Genomic DNA, 20465 nt, shown 5'->3' with positions numbered 1-20465 from the left:
CACACACTGTGTTGGGTAGTGTGGATATAGAGACCTTGCTCTCGAGAAACTCACTCTCTTGAGAGGAGGGGATAATTGCAGCTCTGTGTGGTAAACACCATTAGTACTGGTAGTAAAGATGTGTGCAGTGCCTCTGGCAGCCAGAGGCAGGGAAGGAAATTATGCTGGCATAGATTGTAAGGAAAACTATACAGATAGATAGCATTTGATTCAGGCTTTCAATAATAAGTAGAGGGCTTCCCTGGTGGCACAGTGGTTAAGAATCTGCCTGCCGATGCAGGGGACGTGAGTTCGAGCCCTGGTCTGGGAAGATCCCACATACTGCAGAGCAACTAAGCCCATGCGCCACAACTACTGAGCCTGTGCTCTAGAGACCGTGAGCCACAACTACTGAGCCCATGCGCCACAACTACTGAGCCCATGCGCCACAACTACTGAAGCCCATGCACCTAAAGCCCGTGCTCCACAACAAGAGAAGCCACCGCCATGAGAAGCCCACGCACTGCAACTAAGAGCAGCCCCTGCTTGCCGCAAATAGAGAAAGCCCGAGCTCAGCAACGAAGAGCCAACCCTGGGGTAGAGTATGACAGTTCTAGAAAGAAGTGGCAAGAAATGAGGTTGGAAAGATAGATTGGTGTTAATTTGTGAAAAGTCTTAAATGCCATATAATATAATGGAGGTTTCTAGGAAGATAAGAGTTTTACTTTTATTCATTTAATATGTCTCCTTTTATTCAATGGTACTCATTTATAGTATAGTTCAATAAAAATAATGCTTACAAGTGACAAAGGAACATTTTCTTTATGAAATTCTAAAACTAAGCTTTGAGGTTAGCTGAACAAAAATTTTCTTATGGAAAAGAGTTTATTCCTATGTATTCCTTCCTTGATTACCAGCTAAATTCCTCTGCCCCCTGCAACTCCTCCACCTCCACCCCCACTGCCACCCAAGTCACCCAGGGTTATCCACTGAGCTTTCTGGCTGAGCTGAGCCATGAAGTACAAGGGCTGAGCTCTGGGTAAAGGTGGACCAGGTCCCTCAGAGACTATAACCAGGAACTGATCACTTGTTTAGCTTACAGCTAGGTATGGGTTCTCAGGAAAGACTGGCTCTGGTCCAGGACTAATACATGATGTTTGTGGACAGAAGTCAGGGGATCACTTTTTCTAAGCCATATTCATGTTGGAAAAAATGAGTACATATTAGCATTACTTAATTCAATACTTTCCCCCCACACTCTTGCATTATGAATTCCTGCCCAACTCCCAGAATTGGGTTTTATCACCACTTCATGATCAGGAGGTTGATAATTCGCTGGAAATAACTCAGGAAACACAGGACCTCCTAAGCCTAGTTTCAACCTTCTCAACTAAGGTATCTGCCCAGAAATTATCTTCCAAAGTATAGGGGATAAAGAATATTATAGGGCAGACCCTTCATTCAGATAAAGCAAGGCTGATACCAGAGACTCTATACTAGTGGTGTTCAAAACTCTGAGTTCAGAGGACATTTCCAAATACTGGAATTTTCGATGGCACACCTAAAGGAATTAAATGGAACCCATTGTCATCATCATACTACAGTGGCATTTGTACATCAAAGTAAAAAAGATACAATCTGGGGAGACCTTCAAGATGGCACAGGAGTAAGATGTGGAGATCACCTTCCTCCCACAAATACACCAGAAATACATCTACATGTGGAACAACTCCTACAGAACACCTACTGAACGCTGGCAGAAGACCGCAGACTTCCCCAAAGGCAAGAAACTCCCCATATACCTGGCCGTGTGGCTGACATGGTCTTAGTGCTCCAGCCGGGTGTCAGGCCTGTGCTTCTGAGGTGGGAGAGCAGAGTTCAGGACATTGGTCCACCAGAGACCGCCCAGCTCCACGTAATATCAAACGGCAAAAGCTCTCGCAGAGATCTCCATCACACTGCTAAGACCCAGCTCCACTCAACAACCAGCAAGCTACAGTGCTGGACACCCTATGCCAAACAACTAGCAAGACAGGAACACAACCCCACCCATTAGCAGAGAGGCTGCCTAAAATCATAATAAGGTTACAGACACTCCCAAACACACCACTGGATGCAGTCCTGTGTACCAGAAAGACAAGATCCAGCCTCATCCACCAGAACACAGGCACTAGGCCCCTCCACCAGGAAGTCTACACAACCCACTGAACCAACCTTAGCCTCTGGGGGTAGACACCAAAAACAACAGGAACTATGAACCTGTGAAAAGGAGACCCCAAACACAGTAAGTAAAGCAAAATGAGAAGACAGAGAAAATCACAGCAGATGAAGGAGCAAGGTAAAAACCCACCAGACCAAACAAATGAAGAGGAAACTGGCAGTCTACCTGAAAAAGAATTCAGAGTAATGATAGTAAATATGATCCAAAAACTTGTAAATAGAATGGAGAAAATATAAGAAACATTTAACAAGGACCTAGAAGAACTAAAGAGCAAATAAACAATGAGGAACAACACAATAAATGAAATTAAAAATTCTCTAGAAGGAATCAATAGCAGAATAACTGAGGGAGAAAAACGGATAAGTGACCTGGAAGACAAAATAGTGGAAATAACTACAGCAGAGCAGAATAAAGAAAAAAGAATGAAAAGAATTGAGGACAGTCTTAGAGACCTCTGGGACAACATTAAATGCACCAACATTTGAATTATAGGGGTCCCAGAAGAAGAAGAGGAAAAGAAAGGGACTGAGAAAACATTTGAACAGATTATAGTTAAAAACTTCCCTAATATGGGAAAGGAAATAGTCAATCAAGTCTAGGAAGCACAGAGAGTCCCATACAGGATAAATCCAAGGAGAAACATGCCAAGACACATATTAATCAAACTATCAAAAATTAAATACAAAGAACAAATATTAAAAGCAGCAACGGAAAAGCAACAAATAACATGCAAGGGAATCCCCATAAAGTTAAGAGCTGATCTTTCAGCAGAAACTCTGCAAGCCAGAAGGGACTGGCAGGACATATTTAAACTGATGAAAGGGAAAAATCTACAACCAAGATTACTCTACCCAGCAAGGATCTCATTCAGATTCGATGGAGAAATTAAATCTTTTACAGACAAGCAGAGGCTAAGAGAATTCAGCACCACCAAACCAGCTTTATAACAAATGCTAAAGGAACTTCTCTGCATAGGAAACACAAGAGAAGGAAAAGACCTACAATAACGAACACAAAACAATTAAGAAAATGGTAATAGGAACATACATATTGATAATTACCTTAAATGTAAATGTATTAAATGCTCCCACCAAACGACAAAGACTGGTTGAATGGATACAAAAACAAGACCTGCATAAATGCTGTCTACAAGAGACACGCTTCAGACGTAGGGACACATACAGACTGATAGTGAGGGGATGCAAAAAGATATTCCATGCAAATGGAAATAAAAAGAAAGCTGGAGTAGCAATTCTCATATCAGACAAAACAGACTTTAGAATAAAGACTATTACAAGAGACAAAGAACACTACATAATGATCAAAGGATCAGTACAAGAAGAAGATATAACAATTGTAAATATTTATGCACCCAACATAGGAGTACCTCAATACATAAGGAAAATGCTAACAGCCATAAAAGGGGAAATTGACAGTAACACAATCATACCAGTGGACTTTAACACCCCACTTTCACCAATGGACAGATCATCAAAATGAAAATAAATAAGGAAACACAAGCTTTAAATGATGCATTAAACAAAATGGACTTGATATTTATAGGATATTCCATCCAAAAACAACAGAATACACTTTCTTCTCAAGTGCTCATGGAACATTCTCCAGGATAGATCATATCTTGGGTCACAAATCAAGCTATGATAAACTTAAGAAAATTGAAATCATATCAAGTATCTTTTCTGACCACAATGCTATGAGACTAGATATCAATTACAGGAAAAAAACTGTAAAAAATGCAAACACATGAAGGCTAAACAATACACTACTTAATAATCAAGAGATCAATGAAGAAATCAAAGAGGAAATCAAAAAATACCTAGAAACAAATGACAATGAAAACACGACGACCTAAAACCTGTGGGATGCAGCAAAAGCTGTTCTAAGAGGGAAGTTTATAGCAATACAATCCTACCTCAAGAAACAAGAAATAGCTCAAATAAATAACCTAACCTTACACTTAAAGCAATTAGAGAAAGAAGAACAAAAAAACCCCAAAGTTTTCAGAAGGAAAGAAATCATAAAGATCAGACCAGAAATAAATGAAAAAGAAATGAAGGAAATGATAGCAAAGATCAATAAAACTAAAAGCTGGTTCTTTGAGAAGATAAACAAAATTGATAAACCATTAGCCAGACTCATCAAGAAAAAAGGGAGAAGACTCAAATCAATAGAAATGAAAAAGGAGAAGTAACAACTGACACTGCAGAAATACAAAGGATCATGAGAGATTACTACAAGCAACTCTATGCCAATAAAATGAACAACCTGGAGAAATGGACAAATTCTTAGAAAAGCACAACCTTCTGAGACTGAACCAGGAAGAAACAGAAAATATAAACAGACCAATCACAAGCACTGAAATTGAAACTGTGATTAAAAATCTTCCAACAAACAAAAGCCCAGGACCAGATGGCTTCACAGGCAAATTCCATCAAACACTTAGAGAAGAGCTAACACCTATCCTTCTCAAACTCTTCCAAAATATAGCAGAGGGAGGACATTTCCAAACTCATTCTACGAGGCCACCATCACCCTGATACCAAAACCAGACAAAGATGTCACAAAAAAGAAAACTACAGACCAACATCTCTGATGAATATAGATGCAAAAATCCTCAACAAAATACTAGCAAACAGAATACAACAGCACATTAAAAGAATCATATACCCTGGTCAGGTGGGGTTTATCCCAGAAATGCAAGGATTCTTCAATATACACAAATCAATCAATGTGATACACCATATTAACAAACTGAAGGAAAAACACCATATGATCATCTCAATAGATGCAGAAAAAGCTTTCGACAAAATTCAACACCCATTTATGATAAAAACCCTCCAGAAAGTAGGCATAGAGGAAACTAACCTCAACATGATAAAGGCCATATATGACAAACCACAGCCAACATCACTCTCAATGGTGAAAAACTGAAACCATTTCCTCTAAGATCAGGAACAAGACAAGGTTGTCCACTCTCACCACTATTATTCAACATAGTTTTGGAAGTTTTAGCCACAACAATCAGAGAAGTAAAAGAAATAAAAGGAATCCAAATCAGAAAAGAAGAAGTAAAGCTGTCACTGTTTGCAGATGACATGATACTACACATAGAGAATCCTAAAGGTGCTACCAGAAAACTACTAGAGCTAATCAATGAACTTGGTAAAGTAGCAGGATACAAAATTAATGCACAGAAATCTCTTGCATTCCTATACACTAATGATGAAAAATCTGCAAGGGAAATTAAGGAAACACTCCCATTTACCACTGCAACAAAAAGAATAAAATACCTAGGAATAAACCTACCTAAGGAGACAAAAGACCTGTAAACAGAAAACTATAAGACACTCATGAAAGAAATTAAAGATGATACAAACAGATGGAGAGATTTACCATGTTCTTGGATTGTAAGAATCAACATTGTGAAAATGTCTATACTACCCAAAGCAATCTACAGATTCAGTGCAATCCCTATCAAACTACCAATGGCATTTTTCACAGAACTAGAACAAAAAATTTCACAATTTGTATGGAAACACAAAAGACCCCACATAGCTAAAGCAATCTTGAGAAAGAAAAATGGAGCTGGAGGGATCAGGCTCCCTGACTTCAGACTATATTACAAAGCTGCAGTAATCAAGACAGTATAGTACTCGCACAAAAACAGAAATATAGATCAATGGAACAGGATAGAAAGCCCAGAGATAAAGTCACGCACATATGGTCACTTTATTGTTGATAAAGGAGGAAAGAATATACAATGGAAAAAAGACAGCCTCTTCAATAAGTGGTGCTGGGAAAACTGGACAGCTACATGTAAAAGAATGAAATTAGAACACTCCCTAACACCATACACAAAAATAAACTCAAAATTGATTAAAGACCTAACTGTAAGGCCAGACACTATCAAACTCTTAGAGGAAAACATAGGCAGAACATTCTATGACATAAAGCAAGATCCTTTTTGACCCACCTCCTAGAGAAATGGAAATAAAAACAAAAATAAACAAATAGGACCTAATGAAACTTAAAACCTTTTGCACAGCAAAGGAAACCATAAATAAGACGAAAAGACAACCCTCAGAATGGGAGAAAATATTTGCAAATGAAGCAACTGACAAAGGATTAATCTCCAAAATTTACAAGCAGCTCATGCAGCTCAATATCAAGAAAACAAAAAATCCAACTGAAAAATGGGTGGAAGACCTAAATAGACATTTCTCCAAAGAAGACATGCAGATGGCCAAGAGGCACATGAAAAGATGCTCAACATCACTAATCATTAGAGAAATGCAAATCAAAACTACAATGAGGTATCACCTCACACTGGTCAGAATGGCCATCATCAAAAAATCTACAAACAATAAATGCTGGAGAGGGTGTGGAGAAAATGGAACCATCTTGCACTTTTGGTGGGAATGTAAATTGATACAGCCACTATGGAGGTTCCTTATAAAACTAAAAATAGAACTACCATACGACACAGCAATCCCACTACTGGGCATATACCCTGAGAAAACCATAATTCAAAGAGTCATGTACCACAATGTTCATTGCAGCTCTATTTACAATAGCCAGGACATGCAAGCAACCTAAGTGTCCATTGACAGAGGAATGGATAAAGAAGATGTGGCACATATATACAATGGAATATTACTCAGCCATAAAAAGAAACGAAATTGAGTTATTTGTAGTGAGGTGGATGAACCTAGAGTCTGTCATACAGAGTGAAGTAAGTCAGAAAGAGAAAAACAAAGACCGTATGCTAATACATATATATGGAATCTAAAAAAATTTTTAAAGAAAGTGGTTCTGAAGAACCTAGGGGCAGGACAAGAATAAAGATGCAGACACAGAGAATGGACTTGAGGACATGGGCGGGGACAAAGTGAGAGAGTGGCATGGACTTATATATACTACCAAATGTAAAATAAATAGCTAGTGGGAAGCAGCCGCATAGCACAGGGAGATCAACTCAGTGCTTTGTGACCACCTAGAGGGGTGTGATAGGGCGGGTGGGAGGGAGATGCAAGAGGGAGGAGATATGGTGATAATGTATATGTATAGGTGATTCACTTTGTTATAAAGCAGAAACTAACACACCATTGTAAAGCAATTATACTCCAATAAAGAAGTTAAAAAAAGAAAAAAGAGTCATGTACCACAATGCTTATTGCAACTCTATTTACAATAGCCAGGATGTGGAAGCAACCTAAGTGTCCATCGACAGAGGAATGGATAAAGATGTGGCACATATATACAATGGAATATTACTCAGCCATAACAAGAAACAAAATTGAGTTAATTGTAGTGAGGTGGATGGACGTAGAGACTGTCATACAGAGTGAAGTAAGTCAGAAAGAGAAAAATAAATACTGTATGCTAACACATATATATGGAATCTATACGTGTATATAGTGTATACATATATACACTAATATGTATAAAATGGATAACTAATAAGAACCTGCTGTATAAAAAAATAAATAAAATAAAATTCAAAAATAAAAAGAGGAAATATTTTAGCCCTGTTTTGCTGTGTATTACTAACTCTGCCCTCCGCGCAACTCTCATTTCCTTTAGTTGTAGAGGCTCTTGTGACTGCTTCTCTACATGTGACTGCTCCTTTTTTTAAAAGTCAGTGCTTCTGTGATGTTTTCCCACCTCCTGTTAACATTTCTATTTATTCATTCTTAAAGCCACAAGCGTTCACAAAATGCTAGCTGATCAATTGAAAATTATTGTTTATTCCTTTAGTATTTGTGCTAACTATAAATGTATCCTAGGCATCTTAATTTCAGTTTGGGGGCTTATTTTGGAGAATAATTGTTATTCTGTCAGAATTATATTTGCATCTTATTTTTTTCTTTATTCTTAAATCTGATTTTATGATTGAAGACAGAAAGTCGTCTTTTTAAAAAATTAATTAATTTATTTATTTTGGTTGTGCTGGGTCTTGGTTGCAGCAGGTGGGCTCCTTAGTTGTGGCTCGCCAGGTCCTTAGCTGCAGCATGTAGGCTCCTTAGTTGCAGCTCCAGGGCTCCTTAGTTGTGGCATGAGAACTCTTAGTTGAGGCATGCATGTGGGATCTAGTTCCCTGACCAGGGATTGAACCCCAAACCCCTGCATTGGCAGTGCAGAGTCCTGTCCACTGTGCCACCAGAGAAGTCCCCAGAAGGTCTTCTTAAAGGACTTCTTTCCCCCATAAAAATATTTATTTTAGCAAGAGCAAATAAAGATTTAAATGAGAGGAGCCTCCAATTGACCTTCAACTGATGGTCACAATAAAATTTTAAAAAAAAAAGGTTCTGAAGAACCTACAGGCAGGACTGGAATAAAGATGCAGATGTAGAGAATGGACTTGAGGACACAGGGAGGGGGAAGGGCAAGCTGGGACGAAGTGAGAGAGTAGCGTTGACATATATACACTACCAAATGTAAAATAGATAGCTAGTGGGAAGCAGCCGCATAGCACAGGCAGATCAGCTCAGTGCTTTGTGACCACCTAGAGGGGTGGGATAGGGAGGGTGGGAGGGAGATGCAAAAGGGAGGAGATATGGGGATATATGTGTATGTATAGCTGATTCACTTTGTTATAAAGCAGAAACTAACACACCATTGTAAAGCAATTATACTCTAATAAATGTGTTAAAAAAAAGATACAATCTGTGTCACCCGAGAGAAAGGTCACAATTACTTAATTAATTAATTTAATAGAATTTAATTAATTAATTTATTTATTTTTGGCCACGTTGGGTCTTTGTTGCTGCATGAGGGCTTTCTCTAGTTGTGGCGAGTGCAGGCTACTCTTTGTTGCGTTGTGTGGGCTTCTCAGTGCAGTGGCTTCTCTTGTTGCAGAGCATGGGCTCTAGGCGCATGGGCTTTAGTAGTTGTGGCACATGGGCTCAGCAGTTGTGGCTTGCAGGCTTCAGAGCACAGGCTCAGTAGTCGTGGCACACGGGCTTGGTTGCTCCGCATGTGGGAACCACACGGGCATATGGGATCTTCCCGGACCAGGGCTCGAACCCGTGTCCCCTGCATTGGCAGGCGGATGCTTAACCACTGCACCACCAGGGAAGTCCAACAATTAAAAAGTTAGACAATTCTCCCACTATTTTGCTCAGGAAGAGCAAAATGCTGTAGTATATGCTGCAGATTAGGATTACCAGATAAAATACAGGACACCCAGTTAACTTTGAATTTTAGTTAGTGAATTTTTTTTAGTATAAGTCTTTGTCCTATGCTAAATTCACTTACCTGAAATTTAAATTTAACTGTGCATCCTCTATTTTTATTTGCTCAATCTGGCAACACTACCCCAGAGAGAGTGTGAGATGGGAATCTTCATTTATTCAGTCAGCATCTGTGCCCATGGGGTAAACAGCTTGCCTCTCTGGATATGACTGTTGTTAAAGATGCATACAACATGGCCCCTTGACTCAAGACAACTACATCAGCTAGTGTTCAACTGAAGAAATCATGATCTGCTTTCATGCTGGAGGGGGTGAAAGATTATCTGAAATGGACTTACTAAGAGATGTTGGTCTCTGATGCGGTAACTTTCTTAAGCACTTTTTTCATTTGATATATTAACTGAGCATCTGAACTGTTCTAGGCATTTAGCTCAGAATGAGGAACTGAATAGCTTCTTGTTAGAACAAGGAACTAAACATTCCTGTTCTTGTGATGCCTACATGCTCATGGGGGGAGATTTTCCATGCCAATTTTAATATCCTTCGTTTTTATTCTAGAGTTGACCTGAGTTAGATGTGACTCCATGTACTGGCTTTATCACACTTGAGTACCTTGTCACTATTTGAATACATCTGCTTACTGCCCTGATCATGTTTTCTTATATATTCCTGAGGTAAAATTCTTGCTATGCCAGCATCTCTTATAGTAGATTTTATGAGAAGAGATAGCAGTAAATACTGGTGTAAAAGAGAGAAAGCTTTCAGGACCATGATTCTCCTGAGAACTTTTTGTTTCTTGGCAAGTGTGCATCTCTGTATGTGTGTTTTTGTGAGTGTATCTGGGTGCACAGATGATGTGTCTCTTGAAAATGTCAGGTGTAGACAGACTATCTCCTTTCTGAGTGAACCCTAATTTTCAAAAACATTTTCTTGACCAGTTTAGTCGCAAAAGCAAACACTTGAAAGAGGCCAGTAACAACTTCTTGGGCAGAAAAGATGGCCCCTGCTCAGAGCTTGGTTCACGGCAGACACTGAAATGTGGCTTGGCTCTGTCCCCTGGCTTAGTACTAGGGTGTTATGTTCCACTAGAGGCCCTGGTACCTTTTCAGCAAGGCGCCGAGTCAGGCACAGACTTGCTGGCAGCCACGGCAGAGGGATTTTACTAATCCATGCCCGGATCTCAGGAGGTAACTGGCAAGAGAGAAGAAAGCAAAACAAGCAACCAAATCCCTATACACCTTATAAATTTGACTTGGAAATTTTGCCTCAAGGCTGTCAAAGAGCTGGAATAATGATTTCACTTTCTCCAAGGTCAGTTCTTGGGCATTGAGTCTTTAATGTAGAAAAAATATATCCAATTATCTGATTATCAACTTTTTTTTTTTTTTTAAGTCTTGCCATTCCCAGGTTCAAGTGACTCTGCGCCTTGAAAATAAATTTAGGTTAAGCCACTCCTGGCCAAAACTATGCCTTCAGGTCACATGACTTGCTTCCAAGTTAGGGGCAAAGCCTTGAAATCATGTGCATCTACTTTGCTGTAAGACGTTTCTTTGATAATTTGCATCTCTTCTGCCAGGGATAAGTCGATTTGTCTCCATTCTGTCTGAGGTTGTGAAGCTGGGATTCCACTGGCGAGCTGGAATGTAGATTAGGCTCTGCTTGGCTTCTAACTAAACCAGGAGCCATTAGAGAGTAATCTGGGTACAGCCTCTTGCTGCCCCCTGGTGGAGAGGTGGGTATTGAGCAAGCCATAACTGCGGACTGTGGATTTCCTCAGCAAATGCTGTTAAGGTGTCTGTGTAAAGGTCCGTGGGGAATAATTACACTTAAAGCTATTAAGTTATACTCTATTGTGAAGCTAAATGTTATAATAAAATATATATTGAATGGAGTTTGAAAGGTTGCTCTATAAGAGTCTGATTTCTCAATAATGGCTGCTTTAATTCCACTCTCTTTTTACTTCTGTGTTTTGGGAACTCATTTCTTATCTTTTTTTCTCTAAACTCTTCATTTTCTTCAATCATCACTTCATGTATCTTTAGATAATTATAAGATTCTTGTAAGGGGTTATCTTTACACATTTCCATAAAGTGAAATTCAGCATTTGACCCAAGAAAATTATAATTCTTATATACTCCAGATCTTAAACTGGGATTTATACCTATACATTCAGATCAAAATCCAAACCAAAATTCACTTCAGGAATTCAAATGAAACATGTTAGTCTTATATCTTCTGAAAGTTCTGGAGTACAAGTCAGAGGCTGTCTCCTTAAGGCTTTTGCGTGCAAATAACATTTTGAAAGAAAATGTTTTTGTAACAGCCCTAAAAATGCCAACATTTTCAAAAAGTATAGTCAGGTAGAAGCATGCTTTTTAAATTAAAACCTGTGACAGGATGCCTTTTAGAATCAAGGAAAATTTTTGGAGACTATCGTGTGGGCTATTAACACATTATGCCTATGTATGCCTAGCCTTTCAAATGTGTTCCTGTGACTTCTAGAACGACTGTGTTTCTTGAATTAAGAAATTTTTGATGCCAGGCTAGTATTTGGTTCTTATTGAAAGACTTTTCTTATTCATTACTTAATTCATTCAGTATTTATTCAACAAGTATTTACTGAGCACCCATGTGCCAGCAGGAGGGAGGATATACATCCCTGCATGAAAGTGCTTACAGAACTCGGTACAAATGTCTCAAGAACAAGGCAGACTGTGGGCAGTCAGTATCATAAAAGAGGTAGAGAGAAAGTGAGATGGGAGTTCAGAGATGGAAGAGATAAGTTCCAGATTTTGGGGGAGGTGAACAAGGGGCAGCGGAACTAGGAATTAAAGGATGAAGGGGATTTGTACATAAAATTATTCTAGATGACAGAAATTTATTCTAAAGGAATTTATTTGGAAATTTATTCTAAAGGAAGAATTTTTCTCAGGAAAATAAATTATACACAGCTAATACGTGCATGGAAATGACTTTCACCCACTCAGGTGACTTCTGAAATGTAAGAATTATTAACAGTTCAAATACTGTCAATTCTTGATCAACCTCTGTCCTTTATGTATGAGAAAAATTCTGCTCTCCTTCTCAAAATACTCTTCTCTCTTCTGACCAAAAACAGTAAAATAGGATAGGAAGAATAACTCTTTTATTCCCTTTCTCTGTCCCTATCTTTTCCAAAACTCACCAAAGCTATTCATTTGATAAATACTGTGCACTTGTTATGTGCCAGATACTCTGCTAGGTCCTGGAGGCAGCAGTTAACAAGCATACATGATCCTTTTTCTGAAAAAGCTTTTACTGGATGGAGACAGGCAGTGAAGGGATTCACCTCAGGTGAGGGGAGGATTGCCTTACGCATTGTAACTGGAGGAATGGAAGATAGGATGGTGGAGGCACAGGTAAATTTGTAGGTTTGGCATTAGTAAGTTGAGAGAGTTCTTGTCTGAGGACTTCAGTTTTTTTCCCCATAATTACAGAAAATTCAGAGAGTGGAATTAATAAAGGGTTGGACTTTGGCTAGGCAAAAGTGATGGAAGTAACGGGGACAGGGGATTGATAACGTTGGCGTGCAATGGACTGGGAGAATCTAAGCTGTATACAAAGAAGGGTACTGATGTGAAGACAGTAAGAGGTTAAGGACTGGTGATCCAGTAAGGTTTAAGATCAGATTTATAAGAAATAACTTGAGTAAGAAAGTTGAAAAGATAGGACGCTATCATCAGAAAGAAAAATGTCTGAATTTATGATATCAGATATGGAGTAATTCTGGATGATGGCAAGATTTGGGATATGATTTGAGAGCATGTGACTGAAGTGAAGTGAATGTGAAGGTTACTGGAGCTGAGGACAGTGAAGGAACTGGGATGACAGAAGACTTGAGATGGAGAGGAATTAAAGTATTCAAGATCACTACGTCTATGAAGGGGAAAGTGAATGGGAAAAACATCTCTTCCCCATCTTAGGAGTCCCTAGCATTTCTCCCATCATCCTAATCTGACACCCCACCACTATATCTCCCTCAGAATCCTGGGTCTTAATGTGATCATGCCACATGGGGACCCCTGCCCAGGCCTAGAACCCAGCTCTCCCCTCCACCTTCTTGCTCCCACCATGCCAGGGGCTCACTGCTGAGAGATCTCAGCTCCCACTTCCCACCTGATTGAGAAACTGGTTCTGGGAACATGGCAGGATGTAAGCTCCCACTCTGAGTGCCAGAGCTTGTTAGGGTGAGGGTGACCCAAGCTGAGGGAAGATGTGCTCCTGCTGTTTTAATCTTGATGGTGGAAAGCACTTTTCTGTAACAATCCTGGAATCCATAGTTGTCCTCTATGGAACCAACGGCCGGGACACCATTGGCCGGAACCGATCACGTGAGTGATTGGAGGAAAGTGGCTTTGGGGGGCTGGCTCTGGTTCCTCCTCATCATGTTTTACGTTCACTTTATGGGCGAAGATGTTCAGTTTCAACAATGCACTTAGACATGGCTTTTCTAAATTAGGAATTTTCTGTATTAAAATTGTATGCTGGTCCCTAAATACTTCAGAAAACAGAGTGGCAAAAGTAATGCTATCATCAATGGGCATTTTTTCTTTACATTTCTACGAGCTTCTAGGAGTTGACAGATTGATCATCAGCAATGATGCTAAAAGAGTGCTTTGAGTTTATAATTTAGATATTTTAACATTAAAAAAATTATTTATCATGTTATGGAGGTCATTTGTGTTCACTGAATACAATTCTGAAAATGAAAAGAATAGAAGATAAAACTTTTGTACTCTCACCAACCAGAAATAAAAATCTTGGTACCATTTTCACTCCAGATATACATTTCTCTTTGCCCCTTCCCCAACTTGGAGTCATACAAAGTTTTGTAATGCCTTCCATTCATTTAATATAATGTGAGCATTTCCCTGTGCCATTGCCTATCTTTAAAAAATGATGGTGGCAGAGTCTTCTAGCTGTTCATCAAAATCCATTTTCTTCTCCTTGGGCATGCAGCTAGACTACATTTCCAGGATCCTTTGCAGTTACATGTAGCCAAAAGAATAGGAATGCATGTGATGTGTGCTATTCCTGGGCCAATGCTTTTAAGAGGCAGGTGTGTATCCTTTATGTTATCTTCTCTTACAGCTAGATGTAGATGATGACAAGGCCCTAGGGGAATTCAAAGTCAAAGGATGGAAGGAGCCTGAATTTTTGAATAATCATGTATTGAACACAATGTGGGTGAGAATAAACATCAATTGTGCTTGAACCATTATATATTTGGGGGTCTGTTTGTTACAGCAATTTTGCCTACTCTGTTTTTCATTGTATGGATGTACCTTAATTTTTTAAGAGATATGTTTCTTGTTAGCCTGTAATAGGTTATTGAAAATGGACCCAGTGACTGAATTGGGTCTCTCTGTGTCCACACCTCTTTGCAATACGTCTTTACTGCTTTTTCCAACAAGAGCTCGTGTTTGTTTCCCCATTTTTTGAATCTATTCTGCCTTTCTGACTTGTTTTGACCAATAAAGTTTGATGGAAGTGGCATTTGGGGACTTCTGAGTTCAGACTCTAAGAGGCCGTACAGCATCTGCTTTTGCTCAGGGTGGATCCATCTGCTGCATAAAGAAGTCCAGGTTATCCTATTGGAGAGGGAGTCTACATGGGGAGATGGGTCCTAGAGGATAGATGCCATGTGGAGAGAGAAACCACATAGAGGAGAATCAAGGCCCCACACATATGTGTGAGCCAGGGTAATACCACGGAAAAAGAGAGACCCAGCCATCCCAGTTCACCCTCAGTCATTTGAGCCATCCCCATGGGAGTGCCAGACTTGTGAGTGAGGCCATTGTAGGTCCTCTAGACCCAGTAGAGCCCTCCCAGCCAACACTATGTGGAAGAGAGACAAGCCATCCCTTCTGAGCTCTGTCCAAACTCCTGACCCACAGAACTGTAAGTAATAAAAGTAATAAAATGATTAAGTCGTGAATATGTTGACTAACCAGCAATAAATAACATGGATACTTATATGTTTCTAAAGTTTTGTTCCTGTAAATGACACTGATAAGCATCTTTGTACCAGCTTCCTTGTTCATCAAGAGATTTTGTGCTGCTGAACTTGTTTAAGTCTGGAAATTGAGTAAGGAGTCATGTCTCCTCTCCATTTTGGTGCTCAGATTAGGTTTCTGGTCCCTGCTATATAAATGAAGTAATATTTTAATAGGCTGCTATCTATTCAATTCCTACAGGCACCACGATCAATTAGCTACTACTAAAGATTCCTGCTAGTCAAAATATTTGGTTAACACTTTGTCTCTATTGCCCATTATAGTAAATGCACTAACCTCGTCTCTTGTAGTTAATTGTTGCCACTTGGCCTTTGTCCTTCTGGGATCCCATCGTTTTCACTGAAATCATGGAGCCGATTTCAATGGCAGTATCTTCTACCATCACCATAGCCTACAGAAGACAGCCATCACAGAAATTTGTGAGGACACAAAAGTAGTCCATCATTAATGTCTTTCTCAATGCCTCAGTGGGGTGAGTGACCTCTCAAAGGACACAGGTGGGGGTGGGTGGGTGTGCAAGTCAGATTATATATGCACCCCATCATTCCAATCTCTCTGAGTCTTTGACTCCTCCTTCCACATTGTGCCAGGAAAAATCTGGTATTTTACCTTCAATGAGTATAGGCTATAGTTGAGTTCAAGTTTCAAGCAACCAAGAAGACCATTAGACACACTTCTAACTGTAAGATCTTTTTTATTTTTTTGGTTGCACCACGCGGCATGCGGGATCCTAGGTCCACGACCAGGGATCGAACCCGCACCCCCTGCAGTGGAAGTGTGCAGTCTTAACCATTGGACCACAGGGGAAGTCCCTAACTAAGATCTTTAGTAACCGTAATAATGACCCATTATCAATACATTTGGTCTAATCCAGTGTTTTATATTCCTTCCTCTTTTAGCCTAATAACTTAAAATCCACTATTATTTCCATTTCTGTCAATTAGCAACATTTTGCAATTATTTTGGAGTAAACCATCTCCTTCCATGTCAGACTTTGTACTTGCCCCCTTGGAGCAAACTGAGATCTGAACTGGGTTAGCTCTAGAGGTTATGAGAAGTAGTTGGAGTGGGTCTTGAGGATATTATGGGGTCTTAACACAAGTTCCCTCAGACACAAGAAGGCAAGCAACTCCAAGATTCTCAGCTTTTCCTAAGTCAAACTAGATGGTTCCTATTCCAAGTCTCAGAGTTCTTCTTACCAGTCAGTGCTCCAACTTTCACATACAAGATTTTCAAATCTATGAATTCAATTCTGGTTGAAATTCTGTAACCCACAAAATTAAATTCTGGGTCAAGGTCAGCCCTGCAGCTTTAAGAAACAGGTGATTCTTTTAGAGCCACTAGAGAAACTCTCTGATTCTCTGTGACTTGAGCTAAGAGTTAATGATCTGAGCTTGTCATTTCCTGTAGAAGCATCATTGCTATCATAACGGTCATCTGGTCCCTCTTAGGGCCACAGAAGGCATTTCATCACAATCAACCACAGGTGATTAAGTATGATGCCACAGGGTATCATGGATACTCAAATCCCATTTCCCCTTGCTAAAGAGATCACTATGGTGTTCAAAGCTAAGGATAAGCTCAGAGCAACCTCAGAATCCCATTTTGAGGGGCTGTTTCTTAGGACCACTTCTTGTTTAAGAATCATGTTAGTAAAACAGACTCATACTAAGTATTTCACCAGAGAGAATTTAATATAATGAACTGGTTAAATAGATGTTTAAGAACTTAAAAGTACACATGCAACACTGAGGTAACACAGAGATAACTGCTGAAAGCAGTTACAAGCCCTGGAGCTGGGGAGACAAGGAGAAGACTAGAATTTAGATTGTTGGAGGAAGTGATCTGCAGAACTGGGACTCAGATCTTTGACAAAAGAACATCATTCAGGTGCTGTTAGTACCTTAGAGAGGTCAGTTAGTTCTGCCAGTGTGTAAAAATGAGTCAGGGACTAGAAGCAACTGTCATTACCTAGGATGAAGAGCTGTTTGGCAACACTACCAGGAATAAGAAAACAAACAGGAACTTTCCTCCTCCTGCCTTCCAATCTCCTTCTAGTGGTCCATATGGGTATAACCACCAGCCGGCAAAGACCATGTGGTTTTGCAGAATCCCAGCCCCGCATCACAGAGCAAAGTATAGACGCATGAGATTAGAGCTGAAAGACCGTAGCTGGATGGGCCAAAAAATGTATGTCTCCGAATATGCTGGTGTATGCACACACACACACACACACACACACACACACACACACACATCCTAAGAGTTTGATACACACTTAACGTTAAAAATAATTTTTTCTCATTACAATAGCAACATGTATTTCTTTCCTTCAGAAAGTACAAATAAGCTCATAGAAGAAAAAAAGATCCATCCTACTGCTGAAAAGATAATCTTTGTTAACACCTTCATTTAGATCCTTCCAGACCTTTTTCTCTATGTGTGGAGGTATATTTTTGCATGTAATCACATTGTACATAGCGTTTTCTAAACTGCTTTAGAAAACACCTTAATGTATGGTAAACAATTGCACACATCAACACATATTTATTTATTTACAACAGTGGATTCCAAACTGTCCCTAGGAAGTGTCTTATGAGGTACTTCTAGGAGCCTGGGAAGGAGGCCTTTATGGGAGGGCCCTGCGTTCTCCTTTGTACCCTTAACCACTACAATTCTGCTTTTACTGTTTTATATATTTGATTTCTGTGTTAAGATTTTGTGAGGGAAAAAGAATTCCACTGCCAAAATATTAGAAAACCACTGACTTATTGTGTGAATATATCATTTTCCATTTTCATGATTACAACAACAAAGGATCACTTTGTATCTGAATTTTTGTCCAAAGTCCTAGTAACATGAGACACCATGCTTTTACTGTGTCTATATGACAATACCGTGAAATTATTTTAATCTGTATTTTTTGAAGTGCTAATGAGATGGACAAGGTTCTGTCTATTTCATGGTCATTTGTATCTGTGGCAGTCTTTCTTTGCAAATTTGAAATTTTAAAAACATAGCTGTAAATCCTTACTTTCTCCCTAATATACAGAACACACGCCTCTTCCATATCCCCCAGTTCAAGGAAACTCTGATTTTAAATATCCACTGCTCGCCCAGAACCCATCTCCCCGCCCTCCCCTCTTGGTAATGATCTTCCTTCACTGACAACATAGGAGCTCCCTCATCTTTCTGTTACCGTACCCCAAACATAGCCATGTCTAAAGCTATCTTGATTTTTCTTCCTGGCTCAGAAGATAAAGGCTTGTTGATCTTTAAGACAACCCCTCTACCTGAGCTCTTGATCCCACCTTTGCTTGTCTCCTCTGGGATGATGCTCACAAACTTGGTTGAATGAATGGATCTTTCTTCATCAATTCTCTCACCTTTATCTCTTTAGTAGGTCCAGCTTCTCTCACTCTTTTGGCCCCATTTCTCTTACCCTGTTCAGGTGATGAAACCACTTTCTGTCTCTGATGGTCAGTTTTATGTGTCAACTTGACTAGGCTGGGGCACCCAGTTATTCAATCAAACATGAGTCTAGGTGTTGTTGTGAAGGCATTCTGTAGATGTGATTATCAACTACAACCAGCTGACTGTATGTAAAGGAGATTATCTTGGGTTATCTGGATGAGCCTAATCCAATCAGTTTAAAAGACCTTGAGAACAGAACTGTGGTTTCCCTGAGGACATGAAGGAGAAGAAATTCCATCTGTAGACTGCAGCTTCAGCTCCTGCCTGAGTTTCCAGACTGCCATTTACAACAGCCTGCCTTATGGACTTCAGACTTGACTATTCAACCCCTACAGGCATGCGAGCCAATTTCTTTTCAAAAATGTATATATATATATATATATATATATATATATATATATATATATATATATATATATATATATATCTCGCCTACTGGTTCTGTTTGACTGGTGGAACCCTAACTGATGCACTATCCTTAAAATTAGAACAAAACTATACCTTGCTTGATCCTACATCTCTCTGTTATCACATAAACTCGGCCTTCCCTTCTCATCTAAGCCGCTAAAAATGTTATCCTATATTCATCATCTCTACTCCCTCCCTTTGCAATTACCCTTTGAGCTACAGTTCCATTTATTCAACTGGCGAATTGGACATACTCTTGTGGGCAGCCCATGGGCAATCTCAAACTCAGTACATCAAAAGTTATCTCATTATTCCTATTATTTAGATGTATCTAAATTGGTTCTTCTTTTGGATGCCACATGTCACACTCAAGGCAAAAGTCTGGAAGTCATACTAGACATTTAAATACCTAAGTACCAGACATCTAAATAAGTCATACTGTCCATCTTCAGTGCCAGTGTTGGAATTCAGGCCTTCATTATCTCCTGCCTCAGCTTTTGTAACAGATTCCCTTGGGTCCCTTCCTCCAGTCTCATCTCCTTCAAACCTGTTCTCCAGAGTGCTCGTCCTCTGATGCAAGGTGCCCAAATTGCCCAGCCTAAATCTCAGTGACTCCTTTGTCACCTCCAGAAAGGGATCCCTAAAGCAGACCACCATCACAAGGAGCTTTTAAAAAACCCAGATTAGAGCCCTACTCAGACCTAATGAATAAGAATGTGCGAAGTGGGGCCTGAAAATTTTCTAAATATTTAAAAAAGACTATCCAGGTAATTGTGATCAGCCAGGTCTGGGAATCACCAGCCTTCAGGGTAAATCCAAATTCTGTCCCTGATCTGACACCACTACTCCCAGCATCATCCCTCAGAACACATCATGCTCCAGCAATACTGACTCAGCCAGGACTAATGATTCTTCCAACTCATGTTGTTTACCACCTCTCTGTCAGGAATGTCTTCTTCCCTTATCTGCCTGGGAAATTCCTACTCGTCCTTCAAAAACTCTATTCAAGCATCATCTAGTCTCTTATTTAGACAGTAAATATTGACAAACTAGTAAAATTGTACACATTAACTATGTGCAGTTCTCTGTATATCAATTGTACCTCAACAAAGC

The 20465-nt window shown here is 39.6% G+C and overlaps 1 protein-coding gene across 1 annotated transcript in view; it reads right to left on the bottom strand.

Annotated features, from left to right (window-relative positions):
• The window catches only part of BOC (BOC cell adhesion associated, oncogene regulated), a 264043-nt gene that overhangs the window by 241730 nt on the left and 1848 nt on the right, over positions 1-20465 (bottom strand). Inside the window, exon 2 of the mRNA XM_060010636.1 lies at positions 15747-15861. The gene's annotated coding sequence lies outside the window, so the exon portion shown is untranslated. The remainder of the gene's footprint in view (positions 1-15746; positions 15862-20465) is intronic.

Source organism: Delphinus delphis, chromosome 4 (genome assembly GCF_949987515.2).
Source record: "Delphinus delphis chromosome 4, mDelDel1.2, whole genome shotgun sequence".
Taxonomy (NCBI): Eukaryota; Metazoa; Chordata; class Mammalia; order Artiodactyla; family Delphinidae; genus Delphinus; species Delphinus delphis.
Note: the sequence above shows the minus strand (reverse complement) of the source record. Positions and strands in the feature narration are given on the sequence as shown.